General features: G+C 39.5%; 1 pseudogene across 1 annotated transcript; it reads right to left on the bottom strand.

Annotated features, from left to right (window-relative positions):
• Positions 1-390: 390 nt before the first annotated feature.
• Positions 391-2,016, bottom strand: LOC306862607 (coiled-coil domain-containing 92B-like; annotated as a pseudogene). Its single transcript, XR_013786081.1, has 4 exons — positions 1,887-2,016; positions 1,212-1,259; positions 824-1,145; positions 391-750 (listed from the first exon to the last, which is right to left on the bottom strand). The product of XR_013786081.1 is annotated as a coiled-coil domain-containing 92B-like (transcript).
• Positions 2,017-12,737: the final 10,721 nt, after the last annotated feature.

Here is a 12,737-nt window from a genome sequence, read left to right as displayed (position 1 = left end):
AGTGCAACGAAACTTAAGGCCCGTTCAGGACGATAACTATAAAGATATAGTTCTAAAAATCATTATCGATATTAAAGAATAGCAGAGTTCACACCACAACTATAACGATAAAGGCACAGAAAAACAATTTTGTTGGAATCACTTCCAGAATGACTTTTTTCAGCTGATGAACGATGTGAACCTGGTGTGTCGAAATACTACTGGGTAAATTGGCATTGGGTGGAATCACACAGACCAAAATAAAAACAGACATTCCGACACGGAACACACATTTCAAAGCAGAATAACTGCCTGTAGCATTGTTTTTGGAGGAACAAGTATGTGAACTCAGTGTGTTTCCTACATACCTGCAAAACATATTATGGTATTTTTATGCTTTAGTACAGTGAAAATAAAATTGCATACAGCACCTTTAAAAAACTCTATAGGAAAAATGAATTTGAAAAATCCCCCCAGAACCAAGACCATTGAATAAAGGGCACTGTTGCCCTCTATAACTCAGTTGTCTCTGGTCCAATGTCCTCCCTCAGTGGTCGGTCTCTGAATCTACCTATTCAAGCTTCTGGCATCCTTGACCTTCTCTCCAGTGACCTCCAAGTGACCTGTGCAAGGGGAGGAGCCTGTGTCTGAAAGGATAAAGGGAAAGGGCGGGGTCGGGCATCTCCGCACCCTTCCTGAAGCTCGGCTTTGATGTGGACTTTCCGCCGTTACTGGAGATGTCCATGGAGAATTTGCAGTCCATTCTGACTCCTGTGCAAAGGTAAAAGAATAAGACTGATTCATTCCTCAGATTGGGAGCAAATCCAGCAGTAGTGCCTCCTACCTGCATGGTCCCTCCTACATCCTCTTCTTCTTCATCCTCTTCTGTCTGGTGATACAGTCGAAAGTGTGCTGAATGCAGATGGAAGGAGAGCTGAGCAGCCAGATCAGTCTGCTTGCGGAGGTCACGACCCAGCGTTGTAATCTTATGACTGCGTCGTTTTAGTTCCTCCAGGAATCGCCGCTCTTCATCGAACCTGCAGTGCGCTCGCAAGTGCCTCCTTTTTCCAAAGCTCCACCCGCAGCTCCACCAGTTTCCTGCTCAGCCAGATGCTGCTCTGTCTCCAGTAATTGTACTTGCAGAAGCTCTTCTTCCAGTTCAATATCTGTAAAAACATGTAGTTGAGGGAACATGTGGGAATGACTGGAATCTTGTGATATCTGATACTCACCTTCTCGGCTTCTTACTGGTGGTCTTTCACTTAGTTCACAACTCAGCTCTGTAACGATATACACACACAGAGAGGATTTAACAGACATGAGAGTGCCATTAAAGTATCTTTTAGGCCAGGGTTTTCTGATGCTAAGGACCCCCAAATGTGACAATCCTGTTGCGAATGACCCCTTCCTATAATAGAAAATATATAGCTGCATTTATATATGTAAAAAAAACAACAAAAAAAAACTGCTCCCAAAATTAAATAATTGGCTTTTATATTGTCATTGCACAATATAATGTTATAAAAGATATTTCAACATATTTTATTAATATATATATTAGCTTCGACTGCCCTGAAAAATAAATACATTTTTCAACATTCTTCAAATGTGCTGTAGAAAGTCATACAGGTTTGGAACGAAATGAGGGTAAGTAAAAATAATTCTCATTTGTAGGTGATTAGGTAAATATTCTATGTGAAGTTGCTTTAAAATAATGTGAAAATATGTGAAAATAACTATACAAATAAAATCTATTTGATCTACTTTGACTTAAATAGACTGTTTTATTGACAAAGCTTCGCTTTCTTCTGAAATCATAGTTAATTAAGTACAAAGTCCTGTATTAGGTTTTAGGATTTCTATATTTGAGTTCAGAATGGACAATCTATGGAATGAGGATGACAGACCATTGCATCGTTTCTTCAGGTTGCGGATCTCTAGCCGTAAACCGCTCAGGAGGATCTGGTGTTCCTGCTGCAAAAATGCTACATTACGCTCAACGCTCTCCACCTGTTGGGTAAGTGTGGATCTATCCATAGAAGGCTCCTAGATTTTGGCGGGTAACAGCACCTGTTTACAATAAAAGTTAAAATTGTTAGTATGTCAATACAAAGTAAACCATTTCTTTACTTGGGCCTAACAATTCATTAAAGGTTGAAGCACACTCATTTTTATAACATCAAACAAGTTTCTGAATGCTTAGGTAATGTTTAGTGCTCGCCTGCATTGACTGAATTCTGCACTCTTGCGTATTCTGTCATTATAAACAACAAAGTGCATAAATAAAATTCATTTCGTAGTGTAGACAGCTTCCGCAATTTTGAGAGTGCTTACTCATGCTAGACTGAAGTCAATGATGGGAAATAATAATTTTATGCTACTATAAAGTCTTGATATACTAAAGCGGAAAAAGACAAAACAAAAATGTGGTTCTTAGTTTTTGTCTATGTAACCAGAATTTGACCAAACACTAAAATGTTTTGTATGTATTCTAGTAAACATTATTTTCAATATTAACAATCATTATGACTATATCCAGAGCGATAATCAGCAATAATGTAATTTTTGTCATAATATTGCAGCCCTGTAATCAACTCCTGTTTCTCTTCAATAATTTATATTTTTATAATAATGTGTATATACTGTAGGCTTTTTACATTGTTGTGTAAATACATTTATGGCACATCTGAGCAGCATTAGACAGCTTGTACAAGTAAACATAAATGCCATATCAGGTGTTTCGGTTCTTTGCAGTGTAAAGATGGCTGTTGTTGATGTTGATAAAATTTTATTAGTAATAGTCTATGGTATTGTATTCTTACTGATTGAAGAAATTATTTAAATTGAAGTATTTAACATAAAAGACAACACAGATACATTTATTGAGGCAATTATAAAATATCCCCTCATGAGTAAAAAAAAAAAAAAATCAATTCCTACAAAAAGCAGTGCAAATGACACAACTGAATTGAAAATGATGGAGAAATATAAAATTACAACAGATATTTAAGCAATTTGAAATAATGTTCCAAACGAAAGTGGACAACAGAATTCCTTTACGAAGGGCCCTTGCAGAAGTCTGTTAGCAAAGGGAACATGCGATCCATTTGTGATCACTAGATCTTGAATTCACCCACATTTTTTTCTCTGGTGGCGATTTCTCTGCAGAATCATGAGTAATGCAGGGACTCCAACATTGAACATGTTTATTCAGAATATAAACTGACATAATGCAGGCTGATGGCTTTAACAATAGCATCGATTAACAACCTTGTAGCTCACATTAGGCCCGTCTTCAAAATCAGTTCCCCTATGGAGAAAATGAATGGGGATTTTACTTCCAGAACCTGACTGTTGCAATGCCACTTGCTTTGATGAGCTATTTTGTGCCAAAACATACATTTTTATACATTTAAAAAAAATACTCTTTATGGCCACCAATAACAATATTTCAGATGGCTCACTATGGATCTTAAAATGCCTCGTTTGTTACAAAATTCAGCATCAGCAGATTCAGGTTAAAATCAGCATGATGTCATTGGTTCATCCGGGACCTTCAGACCAAGGAAATGCGTACCGGCGACAGGCCCATGTAAACATCGCAATCTATCGTCTTTAAGGCGAATATATATATATATATAGGCAAATCAAGGTGTTTTCTTCATAAAAAAAAAAACACATAATCCTCATGTCGATGTCTTAATTAATCCTTGACTATGTTTATGCCGTTTTCACAGCGATTTCAACAATAACTACCCACCCATCAAACTTCACGCACTGATTCATGGAATATGTCAACAAATGATGGATTAACTAAGTGTAATGTTATACGATACACTGATTATGTATGAACGTATGAAAATAGCATCGTAACGGTTCATTTTTAATCCTTACAGCGCTGACAATCTCGACTATTTCTTTAAACCAACCAAATACACCATTATTACGATGTCTTGAAATCACCGCACCGTTTTGACCGTTTCAAGGTCAGAAATCTCAAGGACATAAACATGCTGGTGATATACATCACGCTTTGTAATGCTACTTACGGTTTGACTGAACAGATGAATGATGCAGGACACCTCCAGTGCAAAGCATCGCCACCAAAGCAGTGCGTCAGGGACACGAAAGGGTTAGTTAGCCATCTGCCATATCCATCCCAACATCTCGTTCATATAACCAGTGAAGTTGACTGAAGTGAGAAGAAGTCCTTAAGTTTTGTGTGATTTATAGCGCAGTGACGACAAAGCATGTGATCAGGTTTTGTATGGAATCTTAAAAAACACTGCCACTATAGGCAATTAAATTATTAATACAAAAAAAATACAACATGTTTATTATATGGCAAGAGTTGTGGAAATACATAAAAGTTTAACTGCACATGGATCCATATTTATGTAAAAACGTGGTGATATATTTTTGCTGGCCAACCTGGAAGTTATCAGCACCCTCAAAAGATAAAAACCATGCCATCCCTGCAGCACTCTATTAGCAGTTTTGAGCACAGAAGCACACACATTTATTAATGCCTCTAACGCCACTGTGTGTGATTCTTCAGTGATCCGTTTATAAGTAGCTTCTGTTAAGTTGATTTATTTAATCTTTTTCATCACAAGTTTTAATTTTGCAGTCCTGTAGAGACTCAAGCTTTATATGATTCCTGTAGCTGATGTGATTACAACAAATTAATGCTATCACCTTCATTGAGATGGCAGCATGATATGGATGACGTCACAAGCAGAAATCCTATAGCCATAGAATTCTCATTTGTGCAGGACTGAACAAAAAGAGTGAGGACATTCACACTCTAGAGAGTGTTTTCTCTCCACTTAATCAAATGTGCTTGAATTGTTTATAGCACCCCATCCAGTCCTGGCCTCCATTTAGATTTGTAATTGTTAATCACTGTTAATGCCTTCTATACACACACACACACACACACACAAAATAATAAGGAATGTAAAACAGTGTGTTATCTTACAAAGCACATAATCAATGACACACACACACACACATAATTATTTGATCCCCTGCTGATTTTGTACGTTTGCCCACTGACAAAGAAATGATCATTCTATAATTTTAATGGTAGGTTTATTTGAACAGTGAGAGACACAATAACAACAAAGAAATCCAGAAAAACACATTTCAAAACAGTTATAAATTTATTTGCATTTTAATGAGTCAAATAAGTATTTGATCCCCTATCAATTAGCAAGATTTCTGGCTCCCATGTGTCTTTTATACAGGTAAGGAGCTGAAATTAGTAATCTCAGTTTGTTACCTGTATAAAAGACACCTGCCCACAGAAGCAATCAATCAGATTCCAAACTCTCCACCATGGCCAAGACCAAAGAGCTGTCCAAGGATGTCAGGGACAAGATTGTAGCCCTACACAAGGCTGGAATGGGCTATAAAACCATCGTCAAGCAGCTTGGTGAGAAGGTGACAACAGTTGGTGCGATTATTCGCAAATGGAAGAAACATAAAATAACTGTCAATCTCCCTCGTACTGCGGCTCCATGCAAGATCGGTGAGGAATCAGCTTAGAACTACATGTGAGGATCTTGTCAGTGATCTCAAGGCAGCTGGGACCATAGTCACCAAGAAAACAATTGGTAACACACTACGCCGTGAAGGCCTGAAATCCTGCAGCGCCCGCAAGGTCCCCCTGCTCAAGAAAGCACATGTACAGGCCCGTCTGAAGTTTGCCAATGATTCAGAGGAGAACTGGGTGAAAATATTGAGGTCAGATGAGACCAAGTCCAAGTTCTTTGGCATCAACTCAACGTGTTTGGAGGAGGAGGAATGCTGCCTATGACCCCAAGAACACCATCCCCACCGTCAGGTGGAAACATTATGCTTTGGGGGTGTTTTTCTGCTAAGGAGAGTGGAAGCTACAGCGTGCTCTGCAGGACATGGAGGCACCAGCCCAAACACCTGCATTGTTTTCAGTGAAAACAAATTAAAATAGCCTACGCCGTCATTTTATTATTTTTTTTTGATAAAGGTAAGAGTAATACATCATCCAGAACTGTAAAGGGTCTACTTGTATTTGTGTGCACTCACAATACCAACAAAAGGTAGTTCTTTTATAAAACAAAGAAAACAAACACGATGCGCTTTCTGCCGTCTTGAACAGGAGCGCTTCATAAAAAGGAACCGAAGCTGAGCGAATACATGCCTCACAGACATGATAAATATATCTATAGAAAGCTTTAAATTATTAAATTAAATTATTACTTAACGGAGAAAAAAAAAAAAAAAAAACTCTTTTATTATAACCTTAATCATATAATCAATAAAGATGCATTTCTCTCTAAAGGCGCGTCTAATGAGGAGTCGGCGAGTCAGGATCAGCAACTTCATCCTTGCGACACAGACTCAGAAAACATTAGTTTATTAGTAAATAATTCAAATATCTCCTTACTATTTCCCGCAGATACTCATGGTTATGTTTGCTGGGGTTTTGCAGCAAGCTTTAGTCTATTGCGTGCATTTGAACGCAGAACTATTCAGCTGCGCTGAAGTCACTTGCGCACCTGATGCTGCTGCTGCGGGACACTAAACACCATCGAGCTGCTCTCAGTCGCGGCACAGTCTCGTGTTGTTTCCACCAGCGCGGCAATTTTTTTCCTTCACTAATCGATGGATGTCTACAATATAAAAATAAGGAGAAACCCAAAACAGGCCCGAGGCCCGGCCTGTGCCTGAACTATGACGTGAAAATTGGCCCGAAGCCCGGCCCTAGAGGCGTAAAAAAGTCGGGGCCCGTTGGGCCCGGGCTGAAATGCAGGGCTCTATCTGTGATTGCCAACAAGGGTTTTGCCACCAAGTACTAAGTCATGTTTTGCGAAGAGGTCAAATACTTATTTGACTCATTAAAATGCAAATCAATTTATAACTTTTTTGAAATGCGTTTTTCTGGATTTTTTCGTTGTTATTCTGTCTCTCACTGTTCAAATAAACCTACCATTAAAATTATAGTCTGATCATTTCTTTGTCAGTGGGCAAATGTACAAAATCAGCAGGGGATCAAACTATTTTTTCCCCCACTGTATATATGTATATTAGGGCTGTCAGTCTGTTAAAATTTTTAATCTGTTTGGACCAAGCAGACACACGATTTTGTATTTGATTTAACAAATCAATTAGTTATTAGATTAACAAATAATCACAGACCCCTCACCCAATACACATATTTCTGTGATGACTCCAGGCCCCCGGTTCCATGGCAACCAATCTGATAACACCAGTTTTATGCATGCTTATGATAGATCACTAGTTAATATCACTTTAACTGTATCATGTTTGGTCTCTATCAATTCATCTTCGGATGATCTAATTGAGAGTGTATTATATATCGATACCTATGCAACATACAAGTGTTCTAGGAATCTTTAATAGTTTATATATCAAATTCCAATCCAGTTCATATGCAAATTACCATGCATGGAGACAAAGAGTCGTAAACTTTCCCTCCAAAAGTTCAAGTCACCATAGGCTCTTTGACTCCCCAGAGGTGTGACCTCTATAACAGATAAAGCTCTCACATTTAGTGACGCCTCTGGCAGTCTGCGGTTCTGTTAGATTCTGAGAAGATGAGGATGTGAGCTAGAACTCTTCTACACCTCTTAAGTTTTGTGCCAGGGCTTGCGGCCTTGTCTTTCCATTCAACCAAAGCTCCTCAGACCTCAGCAGATCTCTTTCTTAGCTCTTTTTCCACTCTCTACCTGGAAGAACATCTCTACCTCAGAACATCTTTGGAATTCATCACTCTTCAACCTGGAAGAATGTGATCGGGAGTCCAAAACCTTGAAACCATTTAGACTTTCATCTGAGACTGCATTCCGGACACTCATCACGACCAAACGCATTGCAAGTATTGTACATTTAACTAAACGAAACAGAGGTTATTATTACAAGTTATAGACCCTGTTATAAATGGCGCTGATGGTTTTACTCAGGAGGTTAAATGACTTTTTCCATAACTGCATTCTCTGGTTTTCCTGATGGTTTCATCCATCAACTCTCATTTGCCCTTTCCCCATGTATGAGTGATTGTACATATGTTTGTTTGTTTGAGTAGTTTGCGTTAGTGTTAGTCGTGTGCACAAATTACACGAGTTTCTGATTCTGCCTTGCAAATTAATGTCCCTTTACGATTTTTGATACTTACTACATGCTCTAATGTATTAATACTTAGGAAAGTATTTTCTGTGGCCAAGGAAATATCCTTTCTGTTGATATGAACTTGCACTGAATGTTCCCTGGACGGACAGATCAGTTGATGGCAATTTAATTCTGCTACAGTTATTACTGTCAGCCGATATAAATAATTGTAATTATTTATAGGGCTGTGCAATTCATCGAATTCGATTATTATCGATTATTATATATTATCTAGTCAGTAAAACCGGTTTCTTGGTTGGTAGTTAATCGCCATCACCTGCTTTCAAATGGAGCGGGAATTACTACATAGAACCGTAATTCACTGACAAGCTAGCCAATTTCGTGTTCATAATCGAAGGCGATTCGTCTGTGATTATGAACGCGATATTGTCGGTGAACTACGGCTCTGTAATTCCTGCTCCATTTGAAAGCAGGTGATGACGATTTACTGCCAATCACTGAACCGGCTTTACTGACGAGATGAGCATGATAATCGAATTCGATTTAATTGCACAGCGCTATTTATTTATATACAATTCCATTTTAAGCTAAAGATTATTACAAATCTAATTAATTACATGATGTTTCAATTTATGAATCTAATTAATCGCAAAATAAATTTGACTGTGAAAATACCCACAAAAGATTATTTAAACAGCTATTTTGTGTTAAATGAGAAAGTATCAAGTAGACATTGCAAATTGTAGATTTAGAAATATTTTATTTGATTCAACATAAAATTTATTACACATAAACATTTAGGCTACAATGGCCTAGACTATGGAACATAAAAGAAGATAATTTGAGAAACATCTCAGTATTTTTTTGGTCATACAATGAAAGTCATTGGTAACCAAAACAGCTTTGTTGCCAACAATCTTTAAAATACCTTCTTTTATGTTCCACAGAAGAAAAGTCACTGAGGTTTGAGTAAATGATGACAGAATTAAATATTTTGGGGCGAACTATCCCTTTAATGTTGTATTATTACTATTATTATTATTTTAATTAAATTATTACATTTTAATTAAATGATACTCTAAATAAGAAACTAAATCTGCCAGCACGTGGCGGTAAATGTCATTCATTCGAACGGCTGATTCATTCAGGAATGAAGTAAACTGCTCTTTTATGAAAGGTCTTTGAATCATCAGTTCACACGTTTCGTTCAAAACGCGGATTCATTCAGAAAATAAACACCCCTGTGTTGCTCGGAGACGCACAACAGTTCTGCTATGGTTTTAAAGGTAGTTATGGTCTCTGCAAAATTCAGCAAAAACACATAATATCCTGTTTAAAATATAACACAATAACAGCTTCTTATTTACTGAACTGTTGTATAAAATCACATTTGCACTCACATTTTGCAAATCAGGACAAAAGCGCCACTCATGTGATTGCTCTCGCTGCTCGTGTGATATCGCTTATATGGTATGAATATGAGACAAAAAGATATAAGAGATTTGGGACAGGGGCATTTTTTGCCCCAATATCTTGAATTTTAGGGCATAACTGCATTTATGTAGTTGTTGCCCTGCATCATATTTGTCAACAGTCAACTGTATGAAATGTAAGATGATGTACAGGTCTGGGGGCAGGGCCAGTGCGTTAACTGCGTTAAAATATTTTTATTGCGCTATTTTTTCATAACTAATTATTACAATTAATGGCTAAATGAATTTTTGGAAATGTAAACTGATATTTCCTACTGACACACAACAGCAAAAGATAGAAGTAACTGACTTAAAACCATTTTTTTTAGCTGGTGAAAATACTAGTGGCCTAAAACATTTGCACAGTACTGTATATGATATAAAGAGTATGATAGTATGATATCAGAATCATATCAGAATACCTTCATATCAGAATGAGCTTTATTGGCCAAGTATGTTTACACATACAAGGAATTTGTTTTAGTGACAGGACACAGATAATAAAGGAATAACAACAATTAACCAAAAGGCAATGTACAAAGCAGCAAAAACACAATATATAATATAAACAACTATGTATGTACAGGTCAAGTATGTGTAAATAAGTATTTGACCCCTCGCAATCACAGAGGTCAGACGTTTCTTGTAGTTGGCCACCAGGTTTGCACACATCTCAGGAGGGATTTTGTCCCACTCCTCTTTGCAGATCCTCTCCAAGTCATTAAGGTTGCAAGACTGACATTTGGCAACTCGAACCTTCAGCTCCCTCCACAGATTTTCTATGGGATTAAGGTCTGGAGACTGGCTAGGCCACTCCAGGACCTTAATGTGCTTCTTCTTGAGCCACTCCTTTGTTGCCTTGGCCGTGTGTTTTGGGTCACTGTCATGCTGGAATACATATCCACAATCTATTTCCCTATTTTGCCCCATCCATTGTCCCTTTGATTAAATAATTTTTCCCCACTGTATAAGCGGGCATTTCACCATAGGATCCTCAGATTTCTTCTCCTTCGGCGACGACTCTAAATCTTCACTCTACGAGACTCAAGCCTTCTCCGTGAACAAGCCTCGCAGCGGATCAAGACCACTTCCTGCTTGGCTGACTTCGCCGCTTCCCACCGCCTTCAGCATCTGCAGCAGCTGAGGCCTTTCCGGTCCCCTACCGCCATCCGGTGATTCTAAAAGAGCAAATTTCCACGGCGTTGTTCCAAATGCCACACCGTTTATGTGACTCGTGCAGGGATCCCCTGCACACCGCTGAGGGTCACGGCGAGTGTGCTTGGGCATCATTGCGAGGATATGAGTCTGGCCTCTTTGCACTCGCGGATAGCTTTCTCTTCAGAGAGCGACTCCGCCCCTCACGCTGTCCCGCTTTCTTCCTCCCAGGAGCCTGTGAGGAAAATGCAGTGGAGCAGAGGAACTCGGCGCTCATTGATGAGTGATCCCATGCCAGCTGAGCCCCGCACGTGCTTCACACTCTCCGCCTAGAGAGGCTTCCCCCGTCCTGCTCTCCCACCCTGACCAGCGTCCCTCTGTGGCTGCGAGCGATCTGGTCTCTTTCGGTGGGAGTGAGTGTGACGCCATGGACGATGCCAAATTATTCCACATCCTGTCTAAAGCTGTGGAGGAGTTGGGTTTGGAGTGATCTCCGCCTGAGGAGCCCACCCGCAGCCGCCTGGATGAGTGGTTCTTGCCGGGGTGCCGTTAGCCCCCTCATCAATGAGCTTTGCCATTCTTCCCTATGGTCCATGATGAGATCACCAGGTCATGGCACGCCCCCTACTCGGCCCGCCTGCGTTCCTCCTCTTCGTCTGCCCTCACATCTGTCGACAGCGCCGAAGAAAAGGGGTACGAAAAGCTGCCTCCCCTGGATGAGTCGGTGGCTGCGCATCTCTGCCCGCCCACTGTCATCGGTTGGAAGGCAAAGGCCATCTAAGCCATGTAGGACGACTTCAGCCCTCGCTGGATGAGCCTATTTGTTGGCTGGACAAGCGGTCTCGGCGCTTCACTCCATGGTGGTCCTCCAGGTCTTCCAGGCCAAACTCCTCCTGACGAGTTCCACCTGTTATGTCTCCAAGCATCCCGTTCGGTTCCGGGTGCCGAGAGCAATATGTTTGTGATAAGCACCATTGTGAACCCTGGGTCCTCTCATATAGTGCCCACACAACAGATCACTGTTATAGCGAGAAAAATAAAACACAAACATTCTCAAAAAGAGAGCAAATTTCCTCTTCCACATATCACAAGCATCGGGTCCCCACAAGGCGGCCCGTTGCTCAAACCAATTAAACCCCTTGCCACACGGACCGAAGCCTGGCAGGCCATCCCCGAAGTGTCACGCCGGTTTCACACTGCAAGCGTAAGCAGGGCGTACGCAGCGCGCAAGCAGGACGGAAGCAGAGCAGAAGCAGCGCGTTTCCATTTTGCATTCACACCGGCAGCGTTTGCAGCGCGCACCTGAACCGCGGATTTTGTACAGATTTCTCAATAAAGGGTAATACGTTAGCTTTTGAGGTTGTCATTAACCTTGCATAGTAATTGCTTTTACATATTTTATATATGTGTAGAATAATTTAAATGCTAATATTTTGGTATATGAATTATGGTATAAATTACCTATTTCATTACAAAAAAAACATTACTAAGAAAATCATTTGTAGTTTTTATCTATCTTATAAACAGAAAATTTACATACATTACCCATCAAAAACATAGAAAATCCAAAAAATGTCTATAATAAGTAACCTTAAACTTCTTAATAGACACGTTTTTTAATGATCAATTTATGGAGAATTAAGTCTAAAATAGACATACAGTAGTCTACAGCTTAGATGTATGTAGCATGTGTGACCTTATTCTGTCTATTGTATTTAGTTAATTAGCTATTAATTTGTTCGTACGTGGGCATGCTAAAAATTGAAAACAAAAAAGTAAGAAAGGTTACTTTCTGCACCGAGTGCTGATGCAACTTCCTCCCATGCTTTTCCCTTCGCCTGCAAGTCTTTATGTAGTAAATTATGAGGATCATAAATAACTGTATGCTTCTCAACCTCCACGATTAGACAAGTGTCGTCCATGATTGTCTTCTTTGCATAAGCACTAGTAGCCTACCGTCATCATGATGTCAACATGACACCTGTTCTTACGGCAACT

This window comes from Barbus barbus (assembly GCF_936440315.1).
Source record: "Barbus barbus genome assembly, chromosome: 43".
NCBI lineage: Eukaryota > Metazoa > Chordata > Actinopteri > Cypriniformes > Cyprinidae > Barbus > Barbus barbus.
The sequence above is the reverse complement of the archived record's forward strand: the minus strand, read 5'-3'. Positions and strand labels throughout refer to the sequence as shown.